At 52.4% G+C, this 15,626-nt stretch overlaps 1 long non-coding RNA gene across 1 annotated transcript; it reads right to left on the reverse strand.

Annotated features, from left to right (window-relative positions):
* Window positions 1–299: 299 nt before the first annotated feature.
* On the reverse strand, window positions 300–15,619 carry LOC127918998 (uncharacterized). The gene is made up of 18 exons (XR_008101659.1): window positions 15,037–15,619; window positions 14,641–14,991; window positions 14,164–14,317; window positions 13,951–13,994; window positions 13,212–13,320; window positions 10,431–10,671; window positions 9,450–9,568; window positions 8,727–8,813; window positions 7,985–8,049; window positions 7,378–7,573; window positions 6,855–7,161; window positions 6,110–6,297; window positions 3,212–5,820; window positions 2,701–3,059; window positions 2,058–2,255; window positions 1,171–1,728; window positions 899–942; window positions 300–828 (listed from the first exon to the last, which is right to left on the reverse strand). It is a non-coding gene; the product is annotated as an uncharacterized LOC127918998 (long non-coding RNA).
* Window positions 15,620–15,626: the final 7 nt, after the last annotated feature.

Consider the following 15,626-nt stretch of genomic DNA (forward strand, 5'->3'; position numbering starts at 1 on the left):
ACCTGCTCTAACCACTAGGCTACCTGCCTCTAACCACTAGGCTACCTGCCTCTAACCACTAGGCTACCTGCCTCTAACCACTAGGCTACCTGCCTCTAACCACTAGGCTACCTGCCTCTAACCACTAGGCTACCTGCCTCTAACCACTAGGCTACCTGTCTCTAACCACTAGGCTACCTGCCTCTAACCACTAGGCTACCTGCCTCTAACCACTAGGCTACCTGCCTCTAACCACTAGGCTACCTGCCTCTAACCACTAGGCTACCTGCCTCTAACCACTAGGCTACCTGCCTCTGCCAATAACCACTAGGCTACCTGCCTCTAACCACTAGGCTACCTGCTCTAACCACTAGGCTACCTGTCTCTAACCACTAGGCTACCTGTCTCTAACCACTAGGCTACCTGCCTCTAACCACTAGGCTACCTGCCTCTAACCACTAGGCTACCTGCCTCCTCTAACCACTAGGCTACCTGCCTCCTCTAACCACTAGGCTACCTGTCTCTAACCACTAGGCTACCTGCCTCTAACCACTAGGCTACCTGCCTCTAACCACTAGGCTACCTGCCTCCTCTAACCACTAGGCTACCTGCCTCCTCTAACCACTAGGCTACCTGCCTCCTCTAACCACTAGGCTACCTGCCTCCTCTAACCACTAGGCTACCTGCCTCCTCTAACCACTAGGCTACCTGCCTCCTCTAACCACTAGGCTACCTGCCTCCTCTAACCACTAGGCTACCTGCCTCCTCTAACCACTAGGCTACCTGTCTCTAACCACTAGGCTACCTGCCTCTAACCACTAGGCTACCTGCCTCTAACCACTAGGCTACCTGCTCTCTAACCACGAGGCTACCTGCTCTCCTAACCACGAGGCTACCTGCTCTCTAACCACGAGGCTACCTGCCTCTAACCACGAGGCTACCTGCCTCTAACCACGAGGCTACCTGCCCTAACCACGAGGCTACCTGCCTCTAACCACGAGGCTACCTGCCTCTAACCACGAGGCTACCTGCTCTCTTCTAACCACGAGGCTACCTGCCTCTAACCACTAGGCTACCTGCCTCTAACCACGAGGCTACCTGCCGTTCTAACCACGAGGCTACCTGCCTTCTAACCACGAGGCTACCTGCTTCTAACCACGAGGCTACCTGCTCTTCTAACCACGAGGCTACCTGCCTCTAACCACGAGGCTACCTGCCTCTAACCACTAGGCTACCTGCCTCTAACCACTAGGCTACCTGCCTCTAACCACTAGGCTACCTGCCTCTAACCACTAGGCTACCTGCCTCTAACCACTAGGCTACCTGCCTCTAACCACTAGGCTACCTGCCTCCTCTAACCACTAGGCTACCTGCCTCCTCTAACCACTAGGCTACCTGCCTCCTCTAACCACTAGGCTACCTGCCTCCTCTAACCACTAGGCTACCTGCCTCCTCTAACCACTAGGCTACCTGCCTCCTCTAACCACTAGGCTACCTGCCTCCTCTAACCACTAGGCTACCTGCCTCCTCTAACCACTAGGCTACCTGCCTCCTCTAACCACTAGGCTACCTGCCTCCTCTAACCACTAGGCTACCTGTCTCTAACCACTAGGCTACCTGTCTCTAACCACTAGGCTACCTGTCTCTAACCACTAGGCTACCTGTCTCTAACCACTAGGCTACCTGCCTCTAACCACTAGGCTACCTGCCTCTAACCACTAGGCTACCTGTCTCTAACCACTAGGCTACCTGTCTCTAACCACTAGGCTACCTGTCTCTAACCACTAGGCTACCTGTCTCTAACCACTAGGCTACCTGTCTCTAACCACTAGGCTACCTGCTCTAACCACTAGGCTACCTGTCTCTAACCACTAGGCTACCTGTCTCTAACCACTAGGATACCTGCCTCTAACCACTAGGATACCTGCCTCTAACCACTAGGATACCTGCCTCTAACCACTAGGATACCTGCCTCTAACCACTAGGATACCTGCCTCTAACCACTAGGATACCTGCCTCTAACCACTAGACTACCTGTATCTAACCACTAGGCTACCTGCCTCTAACCACTGGGCTACCTGTCTCTAACCACTAGGCTACCTGTCTCTAACCACTAGGCTACCTGTCTCTAACCACTAGGCTACCTGCCTCTAACCACTAGGCTACCTGCCTCTAACCACTAGACTACCTGCCTCTAACCACTAGGCTACCTGTCTCTAACCACTAGGCTACCTGTCTCTAACCACTAGGCTACCTGCCTCTAACCACTAGGCTACCTGTCTCTAACCACTAGGCTACCTGCCTCTAACCACTAGGCTACCTGTCTCTAACCACTAGGCTACCTGCCTCTAACCACTAGGCTACCTGCCTCTAACCACTAGGCTACCTGCCTCTAACCACTAGGCTACCTGCCTCTAACCACTAGGCTACCTGCCCTAACCACTAGGCTACCTGCCTCTAAACCACCAGGCTACCTGCCTCTAACCACTAGGCTACCTGCCTCTAACCACTAGGCTACCTGCCTCTAACCACTAGGCTACCTGCCTCTAACCACTAGGCTACCTGTCTCTAACCACTAGGCTACCTGCCTCTAACCACTAGGCTACCTGCCTCCTGCCTCTAACCACAGGCTACCTGCCTCTAACCACTAGGCTACCTGCTTCTAACCACTAGGCTACCTTCTCTAACCACTAGGCTACCTGTCTCTAACCACTAGGCTACCTGTCTCTAACCACTAGGCTACCTGCCTCTAACCACTAGGCTACCTGCCTCTAACCACTAGACTACCTGCCTCTAACCACTAGGCTACCTGTCTCTAACCACTAGGCTACCTGTCTCTAACCACTAGGCTACCTGCCTCTAACCACTAGGCTACCTGCCTCTAACCACTAGGCTACCTGTCTCTAACCACTAGGCTACCTGCCTCTAACCACTAGGCTACCTGTCTCTAACCACTAGGCTACCTGCCTCTAACCACTAGGCTACCTGCCTCTAACCACTAGGCTACCTGCCTCTAACCACTAGGCTACCTGCCTCTAACCACTAGGCTACCTGCCTCCTGCCTCTAACCACTAGGCTACCTGCCTCTAACCACTAGGCTACCTGCCTCTAACCACTAGGCTACCTGCCTCTAACCACTAGGCTACCTGCCTCTAACCACTAGGCTACCTGCCTCTAACCACTAGGCTACCTGCCTCTAACCACTAGGCTTCCTGCTCTAACCACAGGCTACCTGCCTCTAACCACTAGGCTACCTGCCTCTAACCACTAGGCTACCTGTCTCTAACCACTAGGCTACCTGCCTCTAACCACTAGGCTACCTGCCTCTAACCACTAGGCTACCTGCCTCTAACCACTAGGCTACCTGCCTCTAACCACTAGGCTACCTGCCTCTAACCACTAGGCTACCTGCCTCTAACCACTAGGCTACCTGCTTACTTACAAGGCCTTTAACCAACAATGCCATTCACTAAATAGAGTTAAGAAAATATTTCTAAATAAACTAAAGTTTAAAATAAAAAATAAAAAATACAAAAATAACACAATAAATGAACAATAACGAGACGATATACAGGGGGTACCGGTACCGAGTCACTGTACTGGGTACAGGTTAGCCAAGGTAATTTGTACATGTAGGTAGGTATAAAGTGACTATGTATAGACAATAAACAGCGAGTAGCAGCAGTGTAAAATGTAAATAGTCCGGGTGCCCATTTCATTAATTGTTCAGGAGTCTTTTATCAAGGGGGTAGAAGCTGTTAAGGAACCTTTGGACCTGGATTTGGCACTCCTGTATCGCTTGCCGTGCGGTAGCAGAGAGAACGGTCTATGACTTGGGTGGCTGGAGTCTTTGCCAATGTTTTAGGGCCTTCCTCGGACACGCCTAGCATTTAGGTCCTGGATGGCAGGAAGCTTGGCCCCAGTGATGTGCTGGGCCATATGCACTATCCTCTGTAGGGCCTTACGGTCAGATGCCCAGCATTAGCCATACCAGGCGGTGATGCAACCGGTCAAGATGCTCTCAATGGTGCAGCTGTGGAACTTTTTGAGGATCTGGGGGGGACACATGCCAAATATTTTCAGTCTCCTGGGGAGGAAAAGTTGTTGTCGTGCCCTCTTCATGACTGTCTTGGTGTGTCTGGACCATGTTACATCCTTAGTGACGGGGACACCGAGGAACTTGAAGCTCTCGACCCGATCCACTAGAGCCCAGGGGGCTCGGCCCTTAATTACCTGTAGACCACAATCAGCTCCTTTCTCTGGCTGACGTTGAGGGAGAGGATGTTGTCATGGCACCACAGTGCCCTGTCACTGACCTCCTCCCTATAGGCTGTCTCATCGTTGTCAGGGATCAGGCCTAGCACAGTCGTGTCATCAGCAAACTTGATGATGGTGCTGGTGTCGGGCGCAGCCATGCACTGAACTGGGAGTACATGAGGGGACTAAGCATGCACCCCTGAGGGGCCCCCGTGTTGACGGTCAGTGTGGCAGATGTGTTGTTACCTACACTTACCACCTATGGGTGACCTGTCAGGATGTCGAAGATCCAGTTGCAGAGGGACGCAAATTCTCACATGGAATAGCCTTCATTTCTCAGAACAAAAATAGACTGATGAGTTTCAGAAGAAAGTTCTTTGTTTCTGGCCATTTCGAGCCTGTAATTGAACCCACAAATTCTGATGCTCCAAATACTCAAATAGTCTAAAGAAGGACAGGTTTTTTGCTTCTTTAACCAGAACAACAGTTTTCAGCTTTGCTAACATAATAGCAAAAGTGTTTTCTAATGATCAGATAACCTTTTAAAATGATTAACTTGAATTAGCGAACACAACGTGCCATTGGAACACAGGGGTGTTGTTTGCTGATAATGGGCCTCTGTATGCCTATGTAGATATTCCATTTAAAAAATCTGCCGTTTCCAGCTAGAATAGTAATTTACAACATTAACAATGTCTACACTGTATCTCTGATCAATTTGATGTTATTTTAATGGACAAAAAATTTGCTTTTGTTTCAAAAACAAGGACATTTCTAATTGACCCAAAACTTTTGAACGGTAGTGTATATAACATACTATATGATTAAGATGAGAGATGGTTACAATTCAGTCAGTCAGAGAGGATTGATGTAAACTCACCAGTGGCTGATGAAGAGCCAACCGTTGAAGTGATGTCTGCAATAGTAGTAGTTGCTGGAAGGAATAGACAAAGAGGTTGAAAACCAAGCACGAGCACTTCCTGTAAAGCCCTGTAGCCCCAAAATATGAGATTTCCTTTTTTATTTAAACGCTTGTTTGTTACGTTGTACCATGTTGCAACCACCAGTTGATTTTAAAGTTATTTTGTGCCATTTTAAGAGTAATGTGTTGCGTTGTATCATGCGGCAACCACCAGTTGATTTTTAAAGTTATTTTGTGACATTTTAAGAGTAATGTGTTGCATTGTACCATGCTGCAACCACTGGTAGATGTATATTATCTTGGGACATTTTGATAGTAATTATAAACCAGACAGAAACTATGACTGCTACATAATAACAAAACAGGGTTTCAGCATTTATTTAACCAGCAAGTCAGTTAAGAACAAATTCTTATTTACAATGACGGCCTACCAGGGAACAGTGGGTTAACTGCCTTGTTCAGGGGCAGAACGACAGATTTTTACCTTGTCAGCTCAGAGATTCAATCCAGCAACCTTTCGGTTACTGACCCAACGCTCTAACCACTAGGCTACCTGCCTCTAACCACTAGGCTACCTGCCTCTAACCACTAGGCTACCTGCCTCTAACCACTAGGCTACCTGCCTCTAACCACTAGGCTACCTGCTCTAACCACTAGGCTACCTGCCTCTAACCACTAGGCTACCTGCCTCTAACCACTAGGCTACCTGCCTCTAACCACTAGGCTACCTGCCTCTAACCACCAGGCTACCTGCCTCTAACCACTAGGTTACCTGCCTCTAACCACTAGGTTACCTGCCTCTAACCACTAGGTTACCTGCCTCTAACCACTAGGTTACCTGCCTCTAACCACTAGGCTACCTGCCTCTAACCACTAGGCTACCTGCCTCTAACCACTAGGCTACCTGCCTCTAACCACTAGGCTACCTGCCTCCTCTAACCACTAGGCTACCTGCCTCTAACCACTAGGCTACCTGCCTCCTCTAACCACTAGGCTACCTGCCTCCTCTAACCACTAGGCTACCTGCCTCCTCTAACCACTAGGCTACCTGCCTCCTCTAACCACTAGGCTACCTGCCTCTAACCACTAGGCTACCTGCCTCTAACCACTAGGCTACCTGCCTCTAACCACTAGGCTACCTGCCTCTAACCACTAGGCTACCTGTCTCTAACCACTAGATTACCTGTCTCTAACCACTAGGCTACCTGTCTCTAACCACTAGGCTACCTGCCTCTAACCACTAGGCTACCTGCCTCTAACCACTAGGCTACCTGCCTCTAACCACTAGGCTACCTGCCCTCTAACCACTAGGCTACCTGCCTCTAAACACTAGGCTACCTGCCTCCTCTAACCACTAGGCTACCTGTCTCTAACCACGAGGCTACCTGCTCTCTAACCACGAGGCTACCTGCCTCTAACCACTAGGCTACCTGCCTCTAACCACTAGGCTACCTGCCCTCTAACCACTAGGCTACCTGCCTCTAACCACTAGGCTACCTGCCTCTAATCACTAGGCTACCTGCCTCTAACCACTAGGCTACCTGCCTCTAACCACTCAGGCTACCTGCCTCTAACCACTAGGCTACCTGCCTCTAACCACTAGGCTACCTGCTCTAACCACTAGGCTACCTGCCTCTAAACCACTAGGCTACCTGCCTCTAACCACTAGGCTACCTGCCTCTAACCACCAGGCTACCTGCCTCTAACCACTAGGCTACCTGTCTCTAACCACTAGGCTACCTGTCTCTAACCACTAGGCTACCTGCCTCTAACCACTAGGCTACCTGCCTCTAACCACTAGGCTACCTGTCTCTAATCACTATGCTACCTGTCTCTAACCACTAGGCTACCTGTCTCTAACCACCAGGCTACCTGCCTCTAACCACTAGGCTACCGCCTCTAACCACTAGTCTACCTGCATCTAACCACTAGTCTACCTGCCTCTAACCACTAGGCTACCTGCCTCTAACCACTAGGCTACCTGTCTCTAACCACTAGGCTACCTGCCTCAACCACTAGGCTACCTGCCTCTAACCACCAGGCTACCTGCCTCTAACCACTAGGCTACCTGCTCTAACCACTAGGCTACCTGCTCTAACCACTAGGCTACCTGTCTCTAACCACTAGGCTACCTGTCTCTAACCACTGGGCTACCTGTCTCTAACCACTGGGCTACCTGTCTCTAACCACTGGGCTACCTGCTCTAACCACTAGGCTACCTGCCTCTAACCACTAGGCTACCTGCCTCTAACCACTAGGCTACCTGTCTCTAACCACTAGGCTACCTGCTCTAACCACTAGGCTACCTGCTCTAACCATTAGGCTACCTGCCTCTAACCACTAGGCTACCTGCCTCTAACCACTAGGCTACCTGCATCTAACCACTAGGCTACCTGCATCTAACCACTAGGCTACCTGCCTCTAACCACTAGGCTCCCTGCCTCTAACCACTAGGCTACCTGTCGCTAACCACTAGGCTACCTGCTCTAACCACCAGGCTACCTGCTCTAACCACTAGGGCTACCTGCTCTAACCACCAGGCTACCTGCTCTAACCACTAGGCTACCTGCCTCAACCACTAGGCTACCTGCCTCTAACCACTAGGCTACCTGCCTCTAACCACTAGGCTACCTGCCTCTAACCACTAGGCTACCTGCTCTAACCACTAGGCTACCTGTCTCTAACCACTAGGCTACCTGCTCTAACCACTAGGCTACCTGCTCTAACCACTAGGCTACCTGCCTCTAACCACTAGGCTACCTGCATCTAACCACTAGGCTACCTGCATCTAACCACTAGGCTACCTGCCTCTAACCACTAGGCTACCTGCCTCTAACCACTAGGCTACCTGCCTCTAACCACTAGGCTACCGTCTCTAACCACTAGGCTACCTGTCTCTAACCACTAGGCTACCTGTCTCTAACCACTAGGCTACCTGTCTCTAACCACTAGGCTACCTGCCTCCTCTAACCACTAGGCTACCTGCCTCCTCTAACCACTAGGCTACCTGCCTCCTTCTAACCACTCAGGCTACCTGCCTCCTCTAACCACTAGGGCTACCTGCCCCCCTAACCACTAGGCTACCTGCCCTCTAACCACTAGGCTACCTGCCTCCTCAACCACTAGGCTACCTGCCTCAACCACTAGGCTACCTGCCTCTAACCACTAGGCTACCTGCCTCTAACCACTAGGCTACCTGTCTCTAACCACTAGGCTACCTGTCTCTAACCACTAGGCTACCTGTCTCTAACCACTAGGCTACCTGCCTCTAACCACTAGGCTACCTGCCTCTAACCACTAGGCTACCTGTCTCTAACCACTAGGCTACCTGCCCTAACCACTAGGCTACCTGCCTCTAACCACTAGGCTACCTGCCTCTAACCACTAGGCTACCTGCCTCTAACCACTAGGCTACCTGTCTCTAACCACTAGGCTACCTGCCTCTAACCACTAGGCTACCTGTCTCTAACCACTAGGCTACCTGTCTCAACCACTAGGCTACCTGCCTCTAACCACCAGGCTACCTGCCTCTAACCACCAGGCTACCTGCCTCTAACCACTAGGCTACCGTCTCTAACCACTAGGCTACCTGTCTCTAACCACTAGGCTACCTGTCTCTAACCACTAGGCTACCTGTCTCTAACCACTAGGCTACCTGCCTCTAACCACTCAGGCTACCTGCCTCTAACCACTCAGGCTACCTGCCTCTAACCACTAGGCTACCTGCTCTAACCACTAGGCTACCTGTCTCTAACCACTAGGCTACCTGTCTCTAACCACTAGGCTACCTGTCTCTAACCACTAGGCTACCTGCTCTAACCACTAGGCTACCTGCCTTCTAACCACCAGGCTACCTGTTCTAACCACTAGGCTACCTGCCTCTAACCACTAGGCTACCTGCCTCTAACCACTAGGCTACCTGCCTCCTCTAACCACTAGGCTACCTGCCTCCTCTAACCACAGGCTACCTGCCTCTAACCACTAGGCTACCTGCCTCCTCTAACCACTCAGGCTACCTGCCTCCTCTAACCACTAGGCTACCTGCCTCCTCTAACCACTAGGCTACCTGCCTCCTCTAACCACTAGGCTACCTGCCTCCTCTAACCACTAGGCTACCTGCCTCCTCTAACCACTAGGCTACCTGCCTCCTCTAACCACTAGGCTACCTGCCTCCTCTAACCACTAGGCTACCTGCCTCCTCTAACCACTAGGCTACCTGCCTCCTCTAACCACTAGGCTACCTGCCTCCTCTAACCACTAGGCTACCTGCCTCCTCTAACCACTAGGCTACCTGCCTCTAACCACTAGGCTACCTGCCTCCTCTAACCACTAGGCTACCTGCCTCCTCTAACCACTAGGCTACCTGCCTCCTCTAACCACTAGGCTACCTGTCTCTAACCACTAGGCTACCTGTCTCTAACCACTAGGCTACCTGCCTATAACCACTAGGCTACCTGCCTCCCTCTAACCACTAGGCTACCTGCCTCCTCTAACCACTAGGCTACCTGCCTCTAACCACTAGGCTACCTGCCTCAACCACCAGGCTACCTGCCTCTAACCACTAGGCTACCTGCCTCTAACCACTAGGCTACCTGTCTAACCAACCACCAGGCTACCTGCCTCTAACCACTAGGCTACCTGCCTCTAACCACCAGGCTACCTGCCTCAACCACCAGGCTACCTGTCTCTAACCACTAGGCTACCTGCCTCAACCACTAGGCTACCTGTCTCTAACCACCAGGCTACCTGCCTCTAACCACTCAGGCTACCTGCCTCTAACCACTAGGCTACCTGCCTCTAACCACTAGGCTACCTGCCTCAACCACTAGGCTACCTGCCTCTAACCACTAGGCTACCTGTCTCTAACCACTAGGCTACCTGCCTCTAACCACTAGGCTACCTGTCTCTAACCACTAGGCTACCTGTCTCAACCACTAGGCTACCTGCCTCTAACCACTAGGCTACCTGCCTCTAACCACTAGGCTACCTGCCTCTAACCACTAGGCTACCTGTCTCTAACCACTAGGCTACCTGTCTCTAACCACTAGGCTACCTGTCTCTAACCACGAGGCTACCTGCCTCTAACCACTAGGCTACCTGCTCTAACCACTAGGCTACCTGTCTCTAACCACTAGGCTACCTGTCTCTAACCACGAGGCTACCTGTCTCTAACCACTAGGCTACCTGCCTCTAACCACTAGGCTACCTGCCTCTAACCACTAGGCTACCTGCCTCTAACCACTAGGCTACCTGCCTCTAACCACTAGGCTACCTGTCTCTAACCACTAGGCTACCTGTCTCTAACCACTAGGCTACCTGTCTCTAACCACTAGGCTACCTGCTCTAACCACTAGGCTACCTGCCTCTAACCACTAGGCTACCTGCCTCTAACCACTAGGCTACCTGCCTCTAACCACTAGGCTACCTGCCTCTAACCACTAGGCTACCTGCCTCTAACCACTAGGCTACCTGCCTCTAACCACTAGGCTACCTGTCTCTAACCACTAGGCTACCTGTCTCTAACCACTAGGCTACTCTGCCTCCTAACCACCAGGCTACCTGCCCTAACCACTAGGGCTACCTGCCTCTAACCACTAGGCTACCTGCCTCTAACCACTAGGCTACCTGCCTCAAACCACCAGGCTACCTGCCTCTAACCACTAGGCTACCTGCTCTAACCACTAGGCTACCTGCCTCTAACCACCAGGCTACCTGCCTCTAACCACCAGGCTACCTGCCTCTAACCACTAGGCTACCTGCCCTAACCACTAGGCTACCTGCCTCTAACCACCAGGCTACCTGCCTCTAACCACCAGGCTACCTGCCCTAACCACCAGGGGCTACCTGCCTCTAACCACTCAGGCTACCTGCCTCTAACCACCAGGCTACCTGCCTCAACCACTAGGCTACCTGTCTCTAACCACTAGGCTACCTGCCTCTAACCACCAGGCTACCTGTTTCTTAACCACGAGGCTACCTGCCTTCTAACCACGAGGCTACCTGCCTCTAACCACTCAGGGCTACCTGCCTTCTAACCACTAGGCTACCTGCCCTAACCACTAGGGCTACCTGTCTCTAACCACTAGGCTACCTGCCTCTAACCACTAGGCTACCTGCCTCTAACCACTAGGCTACCTGCCTCTAACCACTAGGCTACCTGCCTCTAACCACTAGGCTACCTGCCTCTAACCACTCAGGCTACCTGCCTCTAACCACTAGGCTACCTGCCTCTAACCACCAGGCTACCTGCCTCTAACCACTAGGCTACCTGCCTCTAACCACTAGGCTACCTGCCTCTAACCACTAGGCTACCTGTCTCTAACCACTAGGCTACCTGCCTCTAACCACCAGGCTACCTGCCTCCTCTAACCACTCAGGCTACCTGCTCTAACCACCAGGCTACCTGCTCTAACCACCAGGCTACCTCCTCTAACCACCAGGCTACCTGCCTCAACCACTAGGCTACCTGCCTCCCAACCACTAGGCTACCTGCCTCTAACCACCAGGTCACCTGCCCTCTAACCACTAGGCTACCTGCCTCTAATCACTAGGCTACCTGCTCTAACCACTAGGCTACCTGCCTCTAACCACTCAGGCTACCTGCTCTAACCACAGGCTACCTGCCTCTAACCACTAGGCTACCTGCCTCTAACCACTAGGCTACCTGCCTCTAACCACTAGGCTACCTGCCTCTAACCACTCAGGCTACCTGCCTCTAACCACCAGGCTACCTGCCTCTAACCACTAGGCTACCTGCCTCTAACCACTAAGCTACCTGCCTCTAACCACTAGGCTACCTGCATCTAACCACTAGGCTACCTGCCTCTAACCACTAGGCTCACCTGCCTCTAACCACTAGGCTACCTGCCCCTAACCACCAGGCTACCTGCCTCTAACCACCAGGCTACCTGCCTCTAACCACCAGGCTACCTGCCTCTAACCACTAGGCTACCTGCCTCTAACCACCAGGCTACCTGTCTCAACCACTAGGCTACCTGTCTCTAACCACTAGGCTACCTGCTCTAACCACCAGGCTACCTGCCTCTAACCACTAGGCTACCTGCCCTTCTAACCACCAGGCTACCTGTCTCTAACCACTAGGCTACCTGTCTCTAACCACTAGGCTACCTGTCTCTAACCACTAGGCTACCTGTCCTCTAACCACTAGGCTACCTGCCTCCTCTAACCACTAGGCTACCTGTCTCTAACCACTAGGCTACCTGCCTCTAACCACTAGGCTACCTGCCTCTAACCACCAGGCTACCTGCCTCTAACCACTCAGGCTACCTGCTCTAACCACTAGGCTACCTGCATCTAACCACTAGGCTACCTGCTCTCTAACCACCAGGCTACCTGCCTCTAACCACCAGGCTACCTGCCTCTAACCACTCAGGCTACCTGCCTCTAACCACTAGGGCTACCTGTCTCTAACCACCAGGCTACCTGCCTCTAACCACTAGGCTACCTGCCTCTAACCATTAGGCTACCTTTGCCTTCTCTAACCACGAGGCTACTCTGCCTCTAACCACCAGGCTACCTGCCTCTAACCACCAGGCTACCTGCCTCAACCACTAGGCTACCTGCTCTAACCACTAGGCTACCTGTCTCTAACCACTAGGCTACCTGTCTCTAACCACTAGGCTACCTGCTCTAACCACTAGGCTACCTGCTCTAACCATTAGGCTACCTGCCTCTAACCACCAGGGCTACCTGCCTCTAACCACTAGGCTACCTGCATCTAACCACCAGGCTACCTGCATCTAACCACTCAGGCTACCTGCATCTAACCACTAGGCTACCTGCCTCTAACCACTCAGGCTACCGCCCTAACCACTAGGCTACCTGTCTCTAACCACTAGGCTACCTGTCTCTAACCACTAGGCTACCTGTCTCTAACCACTAGGCTACCTGTCTCTAACCACTAGGCTACCTGTCTCTAACCACTAGGCTACCTGCTCCTCCTCTAACCACTAGGCTACCTGCCTCCTCTAACCACTAGGCTACCTGCCTCCTCTAACCACTAGGCTACCTGCCTCCCTAACCACTAGGCTACCTGTCTCTAACCACTAGGCTACCTGCCTCTAACCACTAGGCTACCTGCCTCTAACCACTAGGCTACCTGCCTCTAACCACTAGGCTACCTGCTCTAACCACTAGGCTACCTGCCTCTAACCACTAGGCTACCTGCCTCTAACCACTAGGCTACCTGCCTCTAACCACTAGGCTACCTGCCTCTAACCACTAGGCTACCGTGCCTCTAACCACTAGGCTACCTGCCTCTAACCACTAGCTACCTGCCTCTAAACCACTAGGCTACCTGCCTCTAACCACTAGGCTACCTGTCTCTAACCACTAGGCTACCTGTCTCTAACCACTAGGCTACCTGCTCTAACCACTAGGCTACCTGCCTCTAACCACTAGGCTACCTGCCTCTAACCACCAGGCCACCTGCCTCCTCTAACCACTAGGGCTACCTGCCTCCTCTAACCACTAGGCTACCTGCCTCCTCTAACCACTCAGGTAGGCTACCTGTCTCTAACCACTAGGCTACCTGTCTCTAACCACCAGGCTACCTGCCTCTAACCACTCAGGGCTACCTGCCTCAACCACTAGGCTACCTGCCTCTAACCACTAGCTACCTGCCTCTAACCACTAGGCTACCTGTCTCTAACCACTAGGCTACCTGTCTCTAACCACTCAGGCTACCTGCTCTAACCACCAGGCCACCTGCTCTAACCACCAGGCTACCTGCCTCTAACCACTAGGCTACCTGCCTCTAACCACTAGGCTACCTGCCTCTAACCACTAGGCTACCTGCCTCTAACCACTAGGCTACCTGTCTCTAACCACTAGGCTACCTGTCTCTAACCACTAGGCTACCTGCCTCAACCACTAGGCTACCTGCCTCTAACCACTCAGGCTACCTGCCTCTAACCACTAGGCTACCTGCCTCAACCACCAGGCTACCTAACCACTAGGCTACCTGTCTCTAACCACTAGGCTACCTGTCTCTAACCACTAGGCTACCTGTCTCTAACCACTAGGCTACCTGTCTCTAACCACTAGGCTACCTGTCTCTAACCACTAGGCTACCTGCCTCTAACCACTAGGCTACCTGCCTCTAACCACTAGGCTACCTGCCTCTAACCACTAGGCTACCTGCCTCTAACCACTAGGCTACCTGCCTCTAACCACTAGGCTACCTGCCTCTAACCACTAGGCTACCTGCCTCTAACCACTAGGCTACCTGCCTCTAACCACTCAGGCTACCTGCCTCTAACCACTCAGGCTACCTGCCTCTAACCACTAGGCTACCTGCCCTAACCACCAGGCTACCTGCCTCTAACCACCAGGCTACCTGCCCTAACCACTAGGCTACCTAACCACTAGGCTACCTGTCTCTAACCACTAGGCTACCTGTCTCTAACCACTAGGCTACCTGCTCTAACCACTAGGCTACCTGTCTCTAACCACTAGGCTACCTGCCTCTAACCACTAGGCTACCTGCTCTAACCACTAGGCTACCTGCCTCTAACCACTAGGCTACCTGCCTCTAACCACTAGGCTACCTGCCTCTAACCACTAGGCTACCTGTCTCTAACCACTAGGCTACCTGCCTCTAACCACTAGGCTACCTGCCTCTAACCACTAGGCTACCTGCCTCTAACCACTAGGCTACCTGCCTCTAACCACTAGGCTACCTGCCTCTAACCACTAGGCTACCTGCCTCTAACCACTAGGCTACCTGCCTCTAACCACTAGGCTACCTGCCTCTAACCACTAGGCTACCTGCCTCTAACCACTAGGCTACCTGTCTCTAACCACTAGGCTACCTGTCTCTAACCACTAGGCTACCTGCTCTCTAACCACTAGGCTACCTGCCTCTAACCACTAGGCTACCTGCCTCTAACCACTAGGCTACCTGCCTCTAACCACTAGGCTACCTGCCTCTAACCACTAGGCTACCTGCCTCTAACCACTAGGCTACCTGCCTCTAACCACTAGGCTACCTGTCTCTAACCACTAGGCTACCTGTCTCTAACCACTAGGCTACCTGTCTCTAACCACTAGGCTACCTGTCTCTAACCACTAGGCTACCTGCCTCTAACCACTAGGCTACCTGCCTCTAACCACTAGGCTACCTGCCTCTAACCACTAGGCTACCTGCCTCTAACCACTAGGCTACCTGTCTCTAACCACTAGGCTACCTGTCTCTAACCACTAGGCTACCTGTCTCTAACCACTAGGCTACCTGTCTCTAACCACTAGGCTACCTGCCTCTAACCACTAGGCTACCTGCCTCTAACCACTAGGCTACCTGCCTCTAACCACTAGGCTACCTGCCTCTAACCACTAGGCTACCTGCCTCTAACCACTAGGCTACCTGCCTCTAACCACTAGGCTACCTGCCTCTAACCACTAGGCTACCTGTCTCTAACCACTAGGCTACCTGTCTCTAACCACTAGG

Source organism: Oncorhynchus keta, unplaced genomic scaffold (genome assembly GCF_023373465.1).
Source record: "Oncorhynchus keta strain PuntledgeMale-10-30-2019 unplaced genomic scaffold, Oket_V2 Un_contig_15501_pilon_pilon, whole genome shotgun sequence".
In the NCBI taxonomy this organism is placed as follows: domain Eukaryota; kingdom Metazoa; phylum Chordata; class Actinopteri; order Salmoniformes; family Salmonidae; genus Oncorhynchus; species Oncorhynchus keta.